At 44.1% G+C, this 22,460-nt stretch overlaps 1 pseudogene; it reads right to left on the reverse strand.

Moving 5' to 3' along the window:
• LOC143788809 (uncharacterized) overlaps window positions 1–22,460 on the reverse strand; it is a 69,749-nt pseudogene that overhangs the window by 15,708 nt on the left and 31,581 nt on the right.

Consider the following 22,460-nt stretch of genomic DNA (forward strand, 5'->3'; position numbering starts at 1 on the left):
GTGTATGCGGTCACGTGGGGCCGATCATTTACAGTCATGAATATGTGGCTCCACCTCCCATAGGGGCGGAGCCGACTATTCATGATTGTAAATGAGCGGCCCCACGTGACCGCATACAGTAGAAGGCGCGGGGCAGAGAGGAAGGAGTGACAGCCAACGTGGGAGCGGGTGAGTATTTTCAGAACAGCGGGGGGGGGCGCACAGGGGGTGGGGGGGCGGCGGACACATAGATCTTTATTTTAAACACTATTATTCATATTTTCTCTGCAGCAAACGCTGCTGCAGGGAACATATGAATCGCGGCTTCAGCACCATGTGGGGGGGACAGTGCTTACTGTAGCGCTGTCTCCTGCACGCATATGGACCCCAGACGGAGAACGTCCATGTGAGGTCCGTGTTTTACACGGACCCATTGACTCTATTGGGTCCGTGTAATCCGTGCGCTCCCACGAACACTGACATGTCTCCGTGTTTGGCACACGGAGACACGGTCCGCAAAAAATCAATGACATCTGAACAGATGCATTGATTTTTATGAGTCTACGTGTGTCAGTGTCTCCGGTACGTGAGGAAACTGTCACCTCACGTACCGGAGCCACTGACGTGTGAAACCGGCCTAACAGACTGCAGAAAATACTGCGCTGAAATATTGCGTTGCATTTTCTGCAGTTTTTTGGGGGGGTTTGTTGACATGCAACTGCTTTTTTTTCTGTGATTGCTCATTTTTAATGTTATATTACATGCTGCAGACAATACTGCGCTGACATACTGCGCACTATTTTCTGCAGCATGTAATTTTGGTTTTCTTTGCGGACATTCCACTGCTTTTTTTAAATGTCATTGCTGATATTGAATGTTATATAACAGACTGCAGAAAATACTGCGCTGAAATATTGCGTTGCATTTTCTGCAGTTTTTTTCTTTTTTTGGGGGGTTTGATGACATGCAACTGCTTTTTTTTCTGTCATTGGTCATTTTTATTGTTATATTACATGCTGCAGACAATACTGCGCTGGCATACTGCGCACTATTTTCTGCAGCATGTAATTTTGGTTTTCTTTGCGGACATTCCACTTTTTTTTTTCACCGGTTTCATGCTGGTTTGATTGTGTGTCCCGTCCTTAAAAAAAAATTAACAATGCCATATTGAAACTTGTTGGTCTGTGCAATTTTTTGTAACATTTTTTATTTTTATTTTTTTAAAGTTTCCTAGCTACGGGTGAATCTATGACTTCGCTCCATTACCAATTCAGGCTGGGCATTTCCACTATTTCAGGAATAGTGAAGGACACATGTCAGGCTATTTGGACCACTTTGCAACCAGAGTATATCCCCCAACCATCCATGGAAATCTGGTTGTGAAGTGCAGAAGAGTTTCAGCAAATTTGCAATTTCCCTAATTGTGTGGGTGCAGTTGACGGGAAACACATACGGATTGCGAAACCGGCAGGAACAGGATCGGCGTACTATAATTACAAGAAGTATTTCTCCATCGTTCTTATGGCTATTGCAGATGCCAACTGCAGGTTCCTTGCCGTGGACATAGGAGCGTATGGAAGGTCCAACGATTCCCAAGTGTTTAAAAACTCACCAATGGGTCGTTGCCTTTATGGAGAGAGCTACGATTTCCCGCCAGCCAGACCACTGCCAGGAACAAGTGAACCAGCCATGGAATATGTCTGTGTAGGTGATGAAGCCTTTCAACTGTCGCCGCACCTACTGAAACCGTATAGTAGCCGGAACTTAACCCATACCAAGCGGGTCTTTAATTACCGGCTTACTAGAGCACGAAGAGTAGTGGAGTGTTCTTTTGGCATATTGACGGCGAAGTGGCGAGTTCTGCTGACGGCTATCAAACTGAAAAACAACAACTATAGATGAGGTAGTTAAAGCCTGTGTGGTGCTCCACAACTTTGTCCTTTCAAAGGAGCCCGTTTCCTTGGATGACGAAGAGTTGGAGACCACCTTGTGGGACTACCGCAGCAGCTCGGTTCGCTCTACAGGTTCTGTTACAAGGATGAGGGACCAGTTTGCCGATTATTTTGTGTCACCTGTCGGGCGGATCCTATGGCAAGACATCATTGTGTGACCTGTTTTCCATGTGTTTGTTTATGTAAAAAATGTGTTTCTTCAGAAAACAAAAAAAAAAGGAAAAAAAAAAAACAAATTACAAAAGAGTGGTTTTCTTGCTAGTAAAACCAATATTTTATACCTGTGACACGTCTGGTGTTTATTTTTATTTTACCTTTGTTATTAGTTATCATATGACCTTAATAAAACCACACACACACAGAGTAGAATTTTTATCAAACTTAATTTTATTGGAACTCTTTTTTCAAAACTTTATTTTATTTCCAAAAAACATATATATATATATTTTCTGTTCAAACTTTCATAAAAATAGTTTTTACATTTTTGGGTAGAAAATAACTTTAACAAACAGCCATTTATAGGTCTTGAAAGTGTGGGGTGGAGATACGAGGGGAGGAGGGGCTGGAAGGTTGGACCACGTCGATAGGTGGGGAAACCCTACTTGTTTGGGGTGCAGTGGAAGGGGGGTAAAACCAGGAGGCTGACCAGAGGGGGGTGGTGTTGGGGTAGGGGGAATACTTATTGGGGAAGGGAAGCTGGGCAAGGAAGAAAACAGTGGGGAAGGAATTTGGTTTTGGGGCTGGGATGGGTATGGGGACTGGGTTGGGTATTGTGACTGGGTTGGGTAGTGGGACTGGGTTGGGTAATGGGGCTGGCGTGGGGTTTGTGGCTGGGTTTGGTAATGGTGCTGGTGTGGGGATTGGGGCTGGGTTTGGTAATGGGGCTGGTGTGGGTATTGGGGCTGGGTTTGGTAATGGGGGGTATGGTGTGGAAATGGTGCCTGGGGTTGGGCATGGTGTGGAAAAGGGGGCCTGGGGTGGGGCCTGGGGTGGAAATGGGGCCTGGGGTGGAATTGTAGTGGATGTGTGGGGAGGTGTGTGGGTCGATTGGGGCTCGTTAATGGCCTGCAGTACAGCATTATGGCAGGTATTCATTACCCGCATCTGTTGCTCAAAAGAAAGCTTCTCCATGCTCCTGAGCATGGATTGGAAAAAAATATTGGCCGGATCTGGACTTACAGCTGAATGCAGCCTATCCAAGCGACTGCTGGTTTCCTGGCTTGTTTCACTGATGCGTGACTGCACCATGTTGAAACCAGCAGTCACTTGCTCTCCCAAAATTTTGAAAGAGCCTTGGAAGGATGCATTCAGGTGTAAGAACTCAGGAGCATAGCTCCTTTCCTGACCCCTCTGTCGCTGACGCCACGAACCTAATGGTGGTGTCGAGGTGGCAGGATCAGAGGGGTGGGGTAAAGGGAACGCTAACTGTTCAGCATCAGATGCGAGCAATGAAGCCTGCAATAATGCTCCACTGCTTGGGGCGGATGAAGTGGAGGGGACAGAGGGGTCAGAGGAGGGGACAGAGGGGTCAGAGGAGGGGACAGAGGGGTCAGAGGAGGGCACAGAGGTGTGGGGCCTACCGACGTGGCCCTCAGTGGCGGACTCAGGAGGGATCGCTCCAGAGGGCGCAGAGGAAGATGCAGGCGCCCGGTGGCTGGAGAAGGTGCTGTGAAAGAAAAAACAAAATAAATTAATACATTGATATGAAAAAGCCCTGACTGAAAGCAAACTAAGTAGACAGGTTAACATGGTTATTAGTGGGCTGTAGAATACTTACACTCTGCTCAGCATTGTTCGCCTCAGGAAGGAGAGGGCCGGGCCATGTTTATATTTGCTCCTCTTCCTTCCTGCAGAGCCACTCGGGGCCTGCATCTCCGCGTTGAATTCCCTCTTAAAGCGATCCCTCAGTGACCGCCACCGCTTCCTAACTTTTCCACCTGTGAAGACAAGAATAATAAGAAAAAAAATAAATTGGTAAATGCAATACATGACAGTCAGCTCAAAACATCACTGGAAAGTGAATACTTACCTAGTTTGCTCAGCTGCTGAGGATGAAGGCTCTCCCACCTTGGAAAGAGGTTGTGACACACTTCGTCCCAGAGCCGACGGGTGACACCGGTATCGGAATGCTTGCGGTCAGCCATGTTCCACAGCGGCTCCCGCTCGCGAACCTCCTCAATGAGATTATCTATGTCGATGTCGTCATCATCGTCATCGTACTCTTCGGCGGGAGCACGCTGTGAAGCCTGTGCCAAAAAAAAAAGAAGAAGAAAAAAAAACAAATTATTACACTGAAACACTAAAGTACCAATAGAATCCCCCTCCCAACAAAAAAAACTCACTGATGGCCGATCGCGGCGACGAGTCCGCCGACTCTGGGAGTGTCTGGGAGAACTTTCAGCGGCAGCAGCAGGAGCAGCAGCAGCAGCAGGAGACTGAAATAAAGGAAACAAATTCTCAGTAATGTAGGCATATATTTTCTGTGTTTAGTTATGTATGAAAATCTGTTTTGTGTATGGTGCAGTGTGATGTGCGAAGCAACTGTTTCACCACTACTTACACTTGGTTCCTCCTCCACTTGCATCTCTCCACCCGTCTCGCCCCCTTCTGACAGCTCCTCATCTGATTCAGCTTCCTGTTGAAACATAATTTATGCATGTAGTTATCCATAAAAATGTAATTAAAAAAAAATAAAAAAATGTTTGTGTTAACTTACCGATACACGCTGTTGCTGTGGAGGAGGGCTGTCAGAAGAGGACATTGTTGCTGTGTCTTGCAGCGGCTGTGGTCCTGGTGGGCAAGGCTGTCAGCGGCTGTGGTCCTGGTGGGCAAGGCAGTCAGCGGCTGTGGTCCTGGTGTTTCTGTAAGTTAAAAACACACTTGCAATCTGCTCTACACATTGAAGTAGCAGATTGGGGGTCTTCAAAACTTACTTTAAAACAATTGTTGGTCCTGGTGGGCAAGGCAGGCAGCGGCTGTGGTCCTGGTGGGCAAGGCAGTCAGCGGCTGTGGTCCTGGTGGGCAAGGCAGTCAGCGGCTGTGGTCCTGGTGTTTCTGTAAGTTAAAAAGACACTTGCAATCTGCTCTACACATTGAAGTAGCAGATTGGGGGTCTTCAAAACTTACTTTAAAACAATTGTTGGTCCTGGTCCTGGTGGGCAAGGCAGTCAGCGGCTGTGGTCCTGGTGGGCAAGGCAGTCAGCGGCTGTGGTCCTGGTGGGCAAGGCAGTCAGCGGCTGTGGTCCTGGTGTTTCTGTAAGTTAAAAACACACTTGCAATCTGCTCTACACATTGAAGTAGCAGATTGGGGGTCTTCAAAACTTACTTTAAAACAATTGTTGGTCCTGGTCCTGGTGGGCAAGGCAGGCAGCGGCTGTGGTCCTGGTGGGCAAGGCAGGCAGCGGCTGTGGTCCTGGTGGGCAAGGCAGTCAGCGGCTGTGGTCCTGGTGTTTCTGTAAGTTAAAAACACACTTGCAATCTGCTCTACACATTGAAGTAGCAGATTGGGGGTCTTCAAAACTTACTTTGAAAGATGTGTGGGTGTGGTCCTGGTGGGCTGGTCAGTGGCTGCGGTCCTGGTGTATCTGTAATATGTATAATGGATTTATAGTTAGACCACCCCCAGAACTAGGTAATGTTTAACGATAAACACTATGCTAAAATGATGTGAGAAATGTTCATTACAGGTGAACACCAAAACCCCACAAAAAAAGTTGCACGTTATAGCATTCATTTCCATGTCCCAAAAAATAAAATTTTGAAATGTGAACCCACCATGCAAAAATATGTTTGCCACATTTTATTTTAAAAAATCACCTCCCCCCAAAAAAAACCTTTACAGTATAACCTTTATTAAAAAATAAGCCCTCAACCAACTCTGTATTGCATGTGTAACCATTGGTACATACACCAGTTTTAAATTTACCTTTATGAAATGATACTACGGACATTTTTTTAATAAACATTTTATTTTTATTTTTTTTTTTTACTTTTTTTTTTTTTTAAATCACAATTAGGAGCAGAAAAGCTCTTTATTTTAAATACAAGTACGTCTACTGCAAATGGTTTCAACAGTAAAATAAAATCAACACTTTTAAATAGAAAAAAAAACACACTCACACATTCAAACCACAAGCTGCAGACCGCTAGACTTTTAAAAAATACATCAGATTTAAAAAAAAAAAAAAAAACACATTTAAACCACATGCTGCACAGACCACTATACAGTAAATACATCAGAAAAAGGCAATTAACCAATTAAAGCATGGACAAATGCACATGCAATCAACAAGACGCACACAAACATGCATGGTATGTGTCCACATTCCGGATCGCATCAGGATTTGGTCAGGATTTTCCATCAGTATTTGTAAGCCAAAACCAGGAGTGTAACAATTATTAGAGGGAAAGTATAATAGGAAAACAGGCACACTTTTGCTTTTATCACCCACTCCTGGTTTTGGCTTACAAATACTGATGGAAAATCCTGACCACATCCTGATGCAATTCTGAACGTGGACACATACCCTCCCACATGAACAGACATAAGATTGGAAAAGGCATAATAAGGTGCAGGCACATGAAGACATACTTACAAAAGCACACAGCCGTACAAAAATAGACACATACACATGCACGCACATAGCTTTATGCAATAACACATATGTACAACAAAGGCAGAAAGGTGAACCCAATCAGAAGACGCATACACACACACACATTACACACACACATACAAAAGGCTGACAATCCTTTGGCTGGAGCTGCAGGTCTTCACAGTGGCTGGCATCAGGGTGCATCTGGACTCTAGCATGGAACTGGCTGTTGCAGGACGATGGCAGGCCTCAGGTTCTCTTCAGGTTTTAAGCTCTTGCTGTAGTCAGTACCTCATATACACACAAATGCACAGGCACACAGATGCACACAAAAATTGCAATACTCACACTGGCTCTATGGTGGCTGGAGTCTTGTGACTGGAGTCCTGTGGCTGGCTCCTGTGGCTGGCTCCTGTGGCAGGCTGGGGTCTTGTGGCTGGGGTCTTGTGGCTGGGGTCTTATGGCTGGGGTCCTGTGGCTGGCTGGGGTCTTGTGGCTGGCTGGGGTCTTGCTGGCAGTCTTCTCCTCTCTGGGTCTTGCAGGCATATGTGGGGTTGAAGGCCCAGGCCAGGTTTATATAGATTTGGGGGTGTCTGGCCAATTGGCAACAAAATTCTGCTTCTGAGCATGCTCAGTGTAAAAAAAATGTATTGCAGCGCTGTATTGCGTCGTACGACGTGTCCCGACGCATCCGTCGCTCATAGGCTTCCATTACAGCCAACGACGTATGCCGCAGGATACGTCGCGACACGTTTTTTAGGCGGAGACAAAAAACGTTACAATCAACGTTTTTTGCCGACGACGTTTTGCCAAATTTCGACGCATACGTCGTAAAACGTACACGACGTATGCCAATCCGTCGCAATACGTCGCCAATACAAGTCTATGGGGAAAAAACGCATCCAGCAAAAACTTTTGCTGGATGCGTTTTTTCTGAAAAAAGACGTTTTGAGACGGTTTGCAGTTAACGCTAGTGTGAAAGTAGCCTTAGGCAGTCCCCAAATCTAAGAAGTATCATTGTCAGAAGCTCCCTGTCCTCTCCAACAGCTGCAGGAACCTTTCCTTGCAAAATTATTAATAGGAAACTTATATATCACAGATATTTTAAGATAAAACATAACTTTTATTACGTCTAGAAATTAAGACATTAACATACATAAACCAAATAACCGTGCTGGCTACCAATAGCCTACTAATTGTCACCTATTAACCAAATGCCTACCTAACAGCGGAGGTTGGCACCCTAAACACAAAACGAGAATGGTGTGCCCGCTCCTCGGCATGGCTAGGTGTCCCTATGTTGGTGAGTCGCATAGTCACCCATTTATACAGACATAGAAAGGAGTGTATAGAGATTGCCGTTTGGAGGATTGATAATGAGGTAGGCAAAAATAGAAAGCATGTACAAAAAGGAAGTGAAATGAACACTGCATCAATAAAGTGACAAGTGCAGAAAATTAGTACCTTGCTAAACTGTTCCCTGTTGCTGTATAGCCTTCCTAAAGCAGAGGTTGACACCCTACTGTTTACCGGAATGGCGCCCCCGCTCCACGACGGCTGTCCCTAGGGATCCCTGATGTCACTCAAATGTTAATACAAGGACAGCCATTGCCAATTTATAAGGCAAACATACACTCAAAATATGCCAAAACAGATGCCCTAAATGGCATAAAAAGCACAGGATAAGTGCTAATTGTTGATAAGAGTGAGCTAAAAGGTACTTGAGATTTGATGATGATCATGAAACCTCAATGCGTTTCTCCATGGCGGATCATCAGGAGGTAAGATACATGGATGCTTCATGGTAGCCGTCTGAAAACCTTCTCAATATATAGCTAAGCCCATCAAAAACCATGCAGGACTTCTTCCATTTACTAGATGCACACATCAGTGTCTCCATAAAATGGAGTCAGATAACGTTATCCTATCAGTATTATGGATGGCATTCAACCCCTAGATTTTTAACCGATTAGCATCTTTTAAAATCTTAAATCCCCATAGGTGGAAGCAATGCCGGTATAATTACCATCAGCGACGGGGACCCGAAGTATGTTCACTCCATCGCCGGGTGCGTTCCACCTGGAACGCATACTAACTTCCTGTCATTTTTACACCCTACCTAAGATGGATAAGGGTCTCAATCCCATCAAGGGTCATCCTATTGTTTCAGGTTCTGACTCTTTGACTCAAAACTGTGGCATTTATATTGACAAAATACTTTGCCCCTTTGTCCTTGCCCTTCCCTCCTATATTAGGGATACTTCTGATCTCCTTCTCAAGTTGGAGGGTATCCATGTCGCGGAAGGTTCTCTATTGGCCTCTATTGATGTTAAGGCCCTTTATTGTAATAATTGTAATATGTCACACAATTTGGGCCTAGAAGCTGTTAACTATTTCTTAAAATCAAGGGCTGTCCAATGTAGGGCCCATATTCAATTTGTACTGGATTTATTGTGGTTCACTCTTACGAGGAATTTTTTCATCTTTGATAGGAAGAATTCACATCAGGACTACAAGATCCCAGGTACTTTCAGCTGCATCACATCTAATGCGGTGTACCTAATTATATGTACCAAATGTCCAGCTGGGGGTCTGTATGTTGGGGAGACAGGGAAAAAACTGAGAACAAGGATAAATTCTCACTGTCACACAATAAGAGAATAAAGAATGGATCTACCTGTGGCCAAACATTTTGTATGCCTGATTATAGCACCATGGACCTGAAATTACTTGTATTGAAAGGTAGCTTCAAATCTCAGAGAGACAGGAGAATCTGGGAGTATAAATGTATAACAACCTTTGACACACTCAGTGCAGAAATGAATGTGTCTTATGGGTTTATGTCTTTTTACATCAATTAAAGAATTTGCACTTCAGACCTTATGGGGCATCATAACAGAACCAGACCCCAATCAGAGGACAATAAAACATTCACACTCCTTACCTACGAACTGTTCCAATATTTATGGACACAACTGTTTATCACTCTCCAATAATGACAGTTCGGTGCTGTGTTGTGTATAAATATGTGATTCTTCAGATGTTGTATTAGTCTATGCCTGATGAAGGGACCTGAGTAGTCTCGAAAGCTTGCAATGTGTCACCATCTTTTCAGTTAGCCATTAAAAGGTATCAAACTATCAACCACTGAGGACTCTCAATTCCAAATATTATTCTATCTACTGGCTAACAAAGATATATATCTTTCCTGTATCATAGATCGTGTCTGGCACTTAAGTCATTTGGGAATCGAGTGTCCAGCATGAACATCCAGTAGGATACTCTGTTTAAAAGATTATGTCTATAATTTCCACCTCTTATTGGCTCGTTTAACTTTTCTATAGCCCAGAATTTAAAATCAACTACACTCCCTCCATGTATATTTGCAAAGTGTTTAGATGCAGCTGAAATTGATACTGCCGTGGGGCTTACCGCATCTGAAAGGTGGTGTCTGATGAGAACCTTCAATAGGCATGATGTGCAACCTGTATACTGTAATTTACATTCTATTACATAAATTACGTTAGGTATTACAATTAATTAAATCAGGTATTGTGTAGGTAGATAGATTATGTGTGGAACAGAACTGATTTGCCTTTTGCGCGTGTTCACAAGCTTTGCAGCGGTTCACTCTGCATTTAAAAAACCTTTAGTGTCTAGTTATGTTCCTCAGTTAGAGGGTTGATTGAATTCGCTGACAAAAAGACTGGGGGACAAGATGAAACCTAGGGTAGGTGCACGTTTAGCAGCAAAACAAATATTGTTTATTAAAATCTCTGTCAGTTTTTCAACGATATCTTTATATTGTGAACTATAGTTAGTTGTAAAGGTAATTCTATGTTGGTCCTTATTTTCTACTGTATTTCTTGCAATTTTATCATTCAATAGTTGTCTGCAATTCAAACGGGAAACAACTTTATATGCTTTATTGAGGGACCATTTAGGGTAACCTCGTTGTGATATTCTCATACATTTTTCTGACTCTATGAAATGTTCTCTCCCTTGAAAATTTTGTTTGATTCTAATTAGTTCGCCATATGGAATATTATTAATAGTATCGGGAGGATGACAATATTTAGCTGTTAGCATCGAATTGCTGGCTGTAGGCTTTCCATAAGGCATAACAATGATTTCATGATTAATAGAATCACCAGTAAGTTGTAAATCCAGAAAGTTAATTGTTTCAGTTTGATAAGAAAAGGTAAAACTTAAATTTAAATTGTTATGGTTGATATAGTCGGTAAATGTGATGGCCTCATCCTTGGTGCCCCCCCCCCCATCCACCCACACGAGGAGGAGGTCATCGATGAAGCAGTCATACCATATTATATTTTTACTGAAAACATTAGTGTCATTATAAAGAAAAAATTTCTCCTACCTAGCCATAACGATATTAGCCAGAGATAGTAAGAACTTAGCGCCCATACTGACTCCATTTATTTGTAAAAGGTATCTACTATCAAAACTGAAATAATTGTGATGGAGTAAAAAACGAACTGCAGAAATCAAAAAATCTTTGATCTCAGTGTCATAATTACTGAAAGTATCCAGATGGTATGTCAAGCTGGATAGGGCAATACTGTGGGGGATAGAAGGGTATAGACCCACGTCAGGAATAGTTTTTTGACCACGAAAACCTGTCAAAAATCATGGTGACATATTTGGAGTCTCTGATGTAACTTGGGGTCTCTTGGACTAAGGGTTGAAGGTAGGGTTGAGCGAAACGGGTCGTTCATTTTCATAAGTCGCCGACTTTTGGCAAAGTCGGCGTCTCATGAAACCCGACCCGATCCCTGTGCGGGGTCGGCCATGCGGTACGCGATCTTGGCCCCAAAGTTGCGTTTCGTATGATGCGTTTAGCGCCATTTTTTCAGCCAATAAATGAGCGTGGGCAGAGTGATGACATAGGTCTTAGGGGAGTGAACGCATATTGTCATGTTATCGCTTGTGCGCAGCAGGGAGTTGGAATGTGCAATACGCAATTTTCTGTGCTGGGACGGAGGAGAGAGAGAGAGAGAGAGAGAGAAAAAAAAAGAGAGAAAAAAAAAAATTTAAATTCCTTCTTTGGGTTTCGTGTTTCGGCCGAAACCCGACTTTTCACGGTGGTCGGACGATTTCACTCGACTCGACTTTTAAGACAGTCGGGTTTCACAGAACCCGACTCGACCCTAAAAAACTAAAGGTCGCTCAACCCTAGTTGAAGGTAGTAATCCACCCAGGCTCCCAATTTCTCTCCCAAAGATCCTATTCCTACAACTATGGGTCTTAAGGGTGATGGAAAGGTATTTTTGTGTATTTTTGGAAAAGAATGATAATTGGGTGTCACTGGATGCTCAATGTACAAATATTCTGCCATTTTTTTATTTATTGCGCCAGTATGCAATCCCACTTGTATAAGATCAAATAGAATAGAATTAAATTGATTAGTCAGGTCCATACTTAGTTCTTCATAAATAGCAGTATTTTTCAAGTCCATTAAGTTCAGTTTTTTATATAGTCCTGCGTTTAACAGAACAATGGTACTTGTGGTACCAAAAGGTCATGATTCATTTTAATTTCCTTGATGGCAAGTTTTTCCACAGGTGTAAGGTTCAAAGTCTGTTTCTGTGTTCCTGTCATCTGTTTTTTAAGATTTACTAATTCTTTTTCTATAAGGTCTTCAAAATGATCCAGCACCGATGGCCATGATTGTAACGGGTAGAAAAAAGGATTACCAGTTGTGAATACAACTATAGGATTAGTAATGGATAGGTGTCTTATAGAAGCCTCTCCATTGCTAAGCTGTGGGCTTGATGTCACCTGACAATACAAAGGTGACATCAACCCCACAAATATGAACCCCACTTGCCTCCGCTACAGGGCAAGTGGGAAGAGCCAGGCAAAGTGCTGGAATTGGCCCCTCTAATAGATGTGCCCCTCTAATAAATGTGCCTTTTCTGGGCAGCTGCAGGCTGCTATTTTTAGGCTGAGAGGCCTACATCAATGGCCCTTTACCAGCCTAAGAATACTAGCCCCCAGCTGTGAGCTTTCGCAAAGCTGGTTGTTAAAAATGGGGGGACCCCACGCCATTTTTTTATTATTTATTTAAATAATTTAAATAACAGCATGGGGACCCCTCTATTCTTGATAACTAGCCTTGCTGAAGCTGACAGCTGAGGGTTGCAGCTCCCAGCTGTGAGTTTTGCCTGGCTTGTTATCAAAAATAGAGGGGAACCCACGCCGGGTTTTTCAATCATTTATTTAGTTATAGCGCAGATGGCAGGTGAGGAATACCCCCATCATCCGCTCCTGCTGTCACTGTTATTAGTGGCAGCAGATGTAGGTTGATAGGAGTAATAGTCCCAAAAGTCCCCACCTGCTGTCATCGTTTTAACTTAAATATAACTCTCATCATTCTCCTTTGCTCGTGCCGATCGTCGGGAGAGCAGGGGAAAATGATGAGAGCCATCTTCAGCACCCGGTGTCGGGGAACAGCGCTTACTGTAGCGCTTCTTCCCCGGTGGCCGTTCATGTGGTACTAATATGGCACACGGGCAGCACACGGATGCCACACGTGTACCGCAAGTATTACGCACACGGACATACAGACACGGATATATCAGTACTAGTTTTTCCGGTACCGGAAATAAACGGACGTGTGAAACCGGCCTTATCCTGCGCTCTGCTTTGAGCGGTTACATCAGGGTTTCCATGTAAACCTCTGACATACGTGATTCAGACGGAAACCTCTGGCAGAAGATTCCCTAAAATGAGGCAGATAGAGGCACTGGTATCTAACACTGATCATATGGCAGTAATATCAATATTGGTCTTTATATAGAGATTATTTTCAGCGTGGTCATGTGCTGAGGTTGCTACAGGTAATGAGAGGAGGACAGAGGAGCCGCTTAAAGAAGAAATTACAGGTCTGTGAGTGCCAGAAATCTTGCATATTTTTAGGTCACCAAATACTTATTTTCCACCATAATTTGAAAAATAAATCTTGCCAAATCAGATAAGGTGATTTTCTGGATTTGTTTTCGCATTTTGCGGTCTACCTATGATGTCAATTACAGGCCTCTCTCATCTTTTTAAGTGGGACAACTTGCACAATTGGTGGCTGACTAAATACTTTTTTTCCCACTGTATGTATATATATATATATATATATATATATATATATATATATATAGTACAGACCAACCAAAGGTTTGGACACATCTTCTCATTCAAATATTTTTCTGTATTTTCATGACTATAAAATTGTAAATTCACACCGGAGGCATCAAAACTATGAATTAACACATGTGGAATTATATACTTAACAAAAAAGTGTGAGACAGCTGAAAATATGTCTTATATTCTAGGTTCTTCAAAGTAGCCACCTTTTGCTTTGATGACTGCTTTGCACACTCTTGGCATTCTCTTGATGAGCTTCAGGAGGTAGTCTCCGGGAATGGTTTTCACTTCACAGGTGTGCCCTGTCAGGTTTAATAAGTGGGATTTATTGCCTTATAAATGGAGTTGGCACCATCAGTTGTGTTGTGCAGAAGTCTGGTGGATACACAGCTGATAGTCCTACTGAATACACTGTTAGAATTTGTATTATGGCAAGAAAAAAGCAGCTAAGTAAAGAAAAATGAGTGGCCATCATTACTTTAAGAAATGAAGGTCAGTCAGTCCGAAAAATTGGGAAAACTTTGAAAGTGTCCCCAAGTGCAGTTGCAAAAACCATCAAGCGCTACAAAGAAACTGGTTCACATGAGGACCGCCCCAGGAAAGGAAGACCAAGAGTCACCTCTCCTTCTGAGGATAAGTTTATCCGAGTCACCAGCCTCAGAAATCACATGTTAACAGCAGCTCAGATTAGAGACCAGGTCAATGCCACACAGAGTTCTAGCAGCAGACACATCTCTACAACAACTGTTAAAAGGAGACTTTGTGCAGCGGGCCTTCATGGTAAAAAAGCTGCTAGGAAACCACTGTTAAGGACAGGCAACAAGCAGAAGAGACTTGTTTGGGCTAAAGAACACAAGGAATGGACATCAGACCAGTGGAAATCTGTGCTTTGGTCTGATGAGTCCAAATTTGAGATATTTGGTTCCAACCACCGTGTCTTTGTGCGACGCAGAAAAGGTGAACGGATGGACTCTACATGTCTGGTTCCCACCGTGAAGAATGGAGGAGGTGTGATGGTGTGGGGGTGCTTTGCTGGTGACACTGTTGGGGATTTACAAATATAGAAAAAGGAAGCAGCATCCGTCCCAGGTGAAGAAGATAAAAAAATCTTTATTCTGCCATAGTCACATACAACGTTTCGGCCATGTTGGCCTTTATCAAGTATACAATGCCTATCACCTGGCCACCTTAAATAGTGTGGAGCCAAACAAAGCCCCAATCACTAACAGAGGGCGGCCCTAATATATTTACACAAACAGCTGCAAAAAACCACATAAAACACATTTTAAAAACCATAATGTAATCACTGCATTAGTAACACATCATGTAATATAATGAATTCTTCATAAATAGAAAAGGGATGATCCGCTGTTCTAGCCACAGACCAATCGCAGTGTTTGTTATTCCAGTTGTCATAGTAACCACCCACCGGTTATTCAGTCCTCCATCTCCATGTAATGTAATCTCCGATCGTATCCGATCTTCATGTCAGTATGCCACCTATAAGCAATAAACCCCCGCATATCATAAAAAACAGCTCACATCTACCTCCAAATCCGCCGATCCGGAACCGCCAGAGCAAGCGTGAGGGCACATCACATGTCAGCGGTCACATGACCGTAGCAGTGATAAGCCCCACAGCGCATGCGCAAAGCCGCGCCGGACCAGACACCGCTCCCAGCAATGTTAAAGACTGCACGCAGCCCCGCAAGAGACAGGGAGGACCCAGGGCAAAACGCCCTGTCCAAACCCCGACTTCCACGTGACGCAGCAGTCCCACCATGCACGGGAGGACCGGATATAGCCAATTCCATGGCAACAGAGGCATATATATATATAAACATAGATAGCGATTTAACAAAAAAGGGAGAAAAACCAAAAGGCATATTATAACTAGCCTGAGAGGCAGGACAACACATCACTTACTCAAAATCTCCCAGACATCAGATGTATACTAATGGAAAAACAATTAAAAACCGCACAATTAAAAACAAATATACAGATGAGGGTGCCACCTATATAGAGGAGGAATTAAGAGATACATATTTGTAAATTATACTCGATGTTCACCCCTTTCGGTTGCAGAGTCTGCAGTATGGAGATCCATCTGAGCTCTTTTTGTTTCAACAATTGTACCCTATTCCCACCCCTTCTTAATGTAGGGACCCCATCAATCACCCTGAATCTCAATTGATTCACAGAGTGTCGACACTCATCAAAATGTTTAGGAACTGGTCGTTCAAGTAATTTAGTTCTTATTGTGCTCTTATGCTTGCTTATACGTGCCCGAACTTCCATCGTAGTCTCCCCTACGTACATCAGTCCACAAGGACATACAATCAAATAGACCACGAAACTGGAGGAGCACGTATAGCGATCTTTAATTAAAGTTTTTTTTCCTGTGCGAGGGTGATAAAAACTATCGCCCTTCAACATGTTACTACAGCAGGCACAGTTGAGACAAGGAAAATTGCCCATCCTAGGTGGACATAAGGTCCTTTGGAGGGCAACTTTCCTGGTCCCAACATCAGACCTAACCAGCCTATCTTTTAAGTTACGTCCCCTTCTATAAGAGAGAATAGGTCGTGAATGAAATTGATCAATCTGCGGTAACCCCTTATTCAAAAGACCCCAATGCTTATTCAAGATATTAGCAATCCCACCACTAGCTGGGCAATAAGTTGATACAAAAGGAACCCGTTTCTGCATTACTCTATTTTTTCTTGTTTGTAATTCACTACTTGATAACTCAGTCACCCGATTTTTGTAGGAAAAGACCTTCTTTTCAGGATAACCTCTACAAATAAATTTGTTACACATTTCATCCAACCTAACGTCGCATATGTCGTCATCGGACACAATGCGACGCACCCGTAGCAGCTGGCTCCAAGGGAGCGAATCCATCATCCTCCTCGGGTGATAACTCCCATACTCCAAAAGACTATTTCTATCAGTTGTCTTCACGAATAGATCAGTATAAAGCCTATCATCTTGCTTGTATACCATGGTATCCAAGAACTGTATCCTATCCACAGAATGGGTAACGGTAAATTTTAACTGTGGATGTACATTCAGGGTGACTGAGTTACCAAGTAGTGAATTACAAACAAGAAAAAATAGAGTAATGCAGAAACGGGTTCCTTTTGTATCAACTTATTGCCCAGCTAGTGGTGGGATTGCTAATATCTTGAATAAGCATTGGGGTCTTTTGAATAAGGGGTTACCGCAGATTGATCAATTTCATTCACGACCTATTCTCTCTTATAGAAGGGGACGTAACTTAAAAGATAGGCTGGTTAGGTCTGATGTTGGGACCAGGAAAGTTGCCCTCCAAAGGACCTTATGTCCACCTAGGATGGGCAATTTTCCTTGTCTCAACTGTGCCTGCTGTAGTAACATGTTGAAGGGCGATAGTTTTTATCACCCTCGCACAGGAAAAAAAAATTTAATTAAAGATCGCTATACGTGCTCCTCCAGTTTCCTCTCCTTCAGACCCTGGGAACCATACACTGGAAACTTCCGATTCCGATTCCCGATACCACAAAAGTATCGGATCTCGGTATCGGAATTCCGATACCGCAAGTATCGGCCGATACCCGATACTTGCGGTATCGGAATGCTCAACACTAGTTCTAATCTTTTTGCATCCATAGAGGTTGCAGAATTCTTAAAATACCTCCGCTTCAAAGGCTGGTCCTTGATCAGTAAGCACTTTTTCAGGATAACCATGAGGTCTACAGAAGTGCTGTTGGAAACTTGCTGTCAGATCCTTGACAGGTACAACTACTAGGAATCTGGAGTAGTGATCGATGATAGTCAAAGCGTAGACATAGCCTGACCGGCTTGGAGTTAATTTCACATGGTCTAAGGCCAACAGTTCAAGTGGCTTCTTGGTGATGATGGGCTGTAGGGGAGCCCTTTGGCTGTCACGGTCCTTTCTGCGCAGGATACATGGGCCACACTCATGGCACCACTTTTCGATGGTTTTCCTCCTGCTAGGCCAGTAGAATCTTCCACGTAACAGGATCTCCAACTTCTTCCATCCAAAGTGTCCTGCTCTGTCGTGGTACGCTTGTAGAACCATGGGCGCATCTCGTCTTGGGACCACTATCTGCCAGACTAGCTCGAGTATGCGTGGATCAATGTTTCTTCTGCACAGCTTACCATCGTAGATGAATAGTTTGCCTTTTTCCTTCCTGAGTCGTTGTGTTTCTTGCGGATCATCTGGACCAGGGTGCGAGTCTGCCTGTGTCAGCAGTTCTTTCACCAGACGGATTGCGGGGTCGCTATCCTGCATTTCTGCCCATCCATGGTGGGGCAAGGGATTCAGCGTGGCTTCGTGTTTGTTTTTCCGCCTGTTCCTCACGTAATGAGAGTATTGAGTTGCTCCACGGCAATGGAATGCTGACAGTTCCTCCTCTTCAAGTTCCTCTGAATCCTCTCCCACATCTGGTAGGTTGGGAATTCTGGATAAAGCATCCACGTTAGCATTCTTGTACCCTGCACGGTATTTGATAGTGAAGTCGTAATTGGACAACCGAGCCATCCATCGCTGCTCCAAAGCACCGAGTTTTGCAGTCTCTGAGTGGGTCAGCGGGTTGTTATCCGAGTAGACTGTAAATTTTGCAGAGGCCAAGTAGTGCTTGAATCTTTCTGTCACTGCCCAGATGATGGCGAGGAACTCCAGCTTGAAGGAACTGTAGTTCTCAGGTTTCCTTTCTGTGGGGCACAACTTCCTGCTGGCGTAGGCAATCACCCTCTCCTTGCCTTTTTGTACTTGGGACAGCACTGCTCCTAATCCCACATTGTTGGCATCCGTATACAGCACAAACGGTTGGTCATATTCTGGGTAGGCCAATACCTCTTCTCCCGTGAGAGACGACTTCAACTGAGTGAAGGATTCTTCCAGTCGGTCGTTCCAATCAAACGGGGTATTTTTACCTTTGATTTTCTTAGATTGGCCCACTAACAGGTCTTGCAGTGGTGCGGCTATTTTAGTGAAGTCTTTCACAAATCTTGGGTTTTGGCCAGTTCTTGATCACGGTGACCTTGTCTGGGTCTGGGGCCACTCTCTCAGAGCTCACCACATGGCCCAGGTACTGAACTTTGGGCTTTAACAGATGGCATTTGGATGGTTTTACCTTTAAGCCAAAGTTGGACAGAGCTTTGAACACCTCGGCTAGATGCTTCAGATGGTCCTCATATGTCTTGGAGAAGACGATGACATCGTTCAGGTACAACAAGACGGTTTCAAAGTTCTTGTGCCCGAGACAGCACTCCATCATCCTCTGGAACGTTCCTGGGGCGTTGCACAGGCCAAACGGTATGTAATTGAACTCGGAGAGACCCATCGGTGTGGTGAAGGCCGTCTTTTCCTTGTCCGCCTCTGCTACGGGAACCTGCCAGTACCCACTGGTGAGATCCAAGGTAGAAAAGTAATTAGCAGATTTTAAGGCAGCCAATGACTTTTCTATTCTGGGTAGCGGATATGCATCCTTGTGTGTAATGCGGTTTATCTGCCTATAATCCACACACATCCTCATGGTGCCGTCTTTCTGATGAAGACTCGTTCATACTCTTGGACCACCCTGTAAGCCCCTTGTTTCTGGTGTGAAGGTGTAGATTCAGTGCCCACGTGTAATTTCTGACACCAATCTTCCATTTGACCTGCAGAGCCATTATCCTCCGCCTGGGTGGACGGGACCAAGGGTTCTGCCGCCTGTATTACATTGTTGTTGACAGTAAACAGTTTGGCAATTGTGGCATATCTGGTTAAGTGAACTTCCTTCTCTCCGCAGATGAGAACACGTACTGGTACCCTGCCTTTGCGGATTTCGACTACCCCTCTGGCTGTCAGGTTTGTAGGCCTACTGTCAGAATACACAGGTTCTACCAGTGCCTGGTAGTCTTTACCTCTGATACCTATTGCTGCCCGACACCATATTAACATTTCACTTGTGGGGGGTATTGCAATGGGGATTGGATCACTCACAGTGACTCTGCCAATTTCTCCACCAGACAGTTCTACCTGTTGTCTTTGTACCAGAGCCCTGATTTCCTTCTGCAAGACTCTCTGTTCACTGGAACCAGCTGTTTCCGCCAACTGCTGTAACAAGAAAATAACCTCGGACAGACAATTTTCAATAACATTAGTACCAATGGTCATCATAGGGTTACATTCACGTCGATCAATATCAACAATCACGATTCCTTGGGCTTTTAATTCTACCTATCCCACTTTTATGGTGACCTCTTTGTATCCCACTTGTGGCAACGGCTGACCGTTACTGGCTACTATAGTGAAATCATCATCGGGGCCACGAGTAATGTCTGTGTCAGCCCAATAACGCTTATAAAGTATGTACGGCATAGTTGTAACTTGTGAACCAGTGTCCAACAAAGCGTTCATGGGGATGTGTTGTGAATTTACCTTTTGGCTCCCTCTAGTGGCTACTAGTGATTTTACTCTGGGTATGTCTATCATCCCTTGTATGCTCACCTGGGTCGTTAGGTCAGGGGTGTTGCTATATAAGCTCCCTGGACCTTCAGTTCAATGCCTGGCAACGTTGATATCAGAGCTAATCTGTAGTGCTCTTGTCTACTGATCCTGGTTCCTGCTTGATTAAGCTAAGTCTGCTTTCTTGCTTTTTGCTATTTGTTTTTGTTTGCATTTTTGTCCAGCTTGTACATAATCTGTATCCTATCCTTGCTGGAAGCTCTAGGGAGGCTGGAGTTCTCCCCCCGGGCCGTTAGACGGTTCGGGGGTTCTTGAATCTCCAGTGTGGATTTTTTAGGGTTTTTGTTGACCATATAAGTTATCTTACTACATTCTGCTATTAGTAAGTGGGCCTCTCTTTGCTAAACCTAGTTCATCTCTGTGTTTGTCATTTCCTCTTACCTCACCGTTATTATTTGTGGGGGGATTGTATCCTGCTTTTGGGGTCTATTCTCTGGAGGCAAGAGAGGTCTTTGTTTTCCTCTTCTAGGGGTAGTTAGACCTCCGGCTGGCGCGAGACATCTAGCGACCAACGTAGGCATGTTCCCCGGCTACTTCTAGTGTTGGCGTTAGGAGTAGATATATGGTCAACCCAGTTACCACTGCCCTATGAGCTGGATTTTTGTACTTCGCAGACTTGCTGATATCTCTGAGACCCTCGCCATTGGGGTCATAACAGTTTGCCAGGCCAGTATTAAATGTTAAATGCATTGCAGAAGCGGGATTATAAGAAAGAAAGTTCTGAGTTTTTTTTTCTCTTTCTCATTTTTTTTTTCTTTTCCCCTTTACCTCTGAGTGGCTTGTGTTTGCTGCAGACATGAATGTCCAGACCTTGATTACAAGTGTGGACCAGCTTGCTGCTCGTGTGCAGGGCATACAAGATTATGTTATCAGAAATCCTATGTCAGAACCTAAGATACCGATTCCTGAACCGTTTTCCGGAGACCGATTTAAATTTAGAAATTTCAGGAATAATTGTAAATTGTTTTTGTCCCTGAGACCCTGTTCATCTGGAGACTCCGCTCAGCAAGTAAAAATTGTTATTTCTTTTTTACGGGGCGACCCTCAGGATTGGGCTTTCTCGCTGGCGCCAGGAGATCCGGCATTGGCTGACATTGATGCGTTTTTTCTGGCGCTCGGTTTGCTTTATGAGGAACCCAATCTTGAGATTCAGGCAGAAAAAGCCTTGCTGGCGATGTCTCAGGGCCAGGACGAGGCTGAAGTGTATTGCCAAAAATTTCGGAAATGGTCCGTGCTGACCCATTGGAACGAGTGTGCTTTGGCTGCAAATTTTAGGAATGGCCTTTCTGAGGCCATTAAGAATGTGATGGTGGGTTTTCCCATTCCCACAGGTCTGAATGATTCTATGGCCCTGGCTATTCAAATCGACCGGCGGTTGCGGGAGCGCAAAACCGCAAATTCCCTCATGGTGTTGTCTGAACAGGCACCTGATTTAATGCAATGTGATAGAATCTTGACTAGAAATGAGCGGAAAATTCATAGACGCCAGAATGGCTTGTGTTACTACTGTGGTGATTCTACACATGTTATCTCAGCATGCTCTAAACGTCTTACTAAGGTTGTTAGTCCGGTCGCCATTGGTAATTTGCAACCTAAATTTATTCTGTCTGTAACTTTGATTTGCTCACTGTCATCGTATCCTGTCATGGCGTTTGTGGACTCAGGTGCGGCCCTGAGCCTTATGGATCTGTCATTTGCCAAGCGCTGCGGATTTGTTCTTGAGCCATTGGAAAATCCTATCCCTCTTAGGGGTATTGATTCTACGCCATTGGCAAAAAATAAACCGCAGTTTTGGACACAGGTTACCATGTGCATGACTCCCGAACATCGGGAGGTAATACGTTTTCTTGTTCTGCATAAAATGCATGATTTGGTTGTTTTGGGTTTGCCATGGTTACAGACCCATAATCCAGTCTTGGACTGGAAGGCTATGTCAGTGTCTAGTTGGGGCTGCCATGGAATTCATGGAGATTCCCTGCCCTTGTCTATTGCTTCTTCTACGCCTTCGGAAGTTCCGGCGTATTTGTCTGATTATCAGGATGTCTTCAGTGAGTCTAAGTCCAGTGCACTGCCTCCTCATAGGGAATGTGACTGTGCAATAGATTTGATTCCTGGCAGTAAGTTTCCTAAGGGGAGACTGTTTAATCTGTCGGTACCTGAACATACCGCGATGCGTTCATATATCAAGGAGTCTCTTGAGAAGGGGCATATCCGTCCTTCTTCTTCCCCTCTTGGTGCGGGATTCTTTTTTGTGGCCAA

This window comes from Ranitomeya variabilis, chromosome 8 (genome assembly GCF_051348905.1).
Source record: "Ranitomeya variabilis isolate aRanVar5 chromosome 8, aRanVar5.hap1, whole genome shotgun sequence".
Lineage (NCBI taxonomy): Eukaryota > Metazoa > Chordata > Amphibia > Anura > Dendrobatidae > Ranitomeya > Ranitomeya variabilis.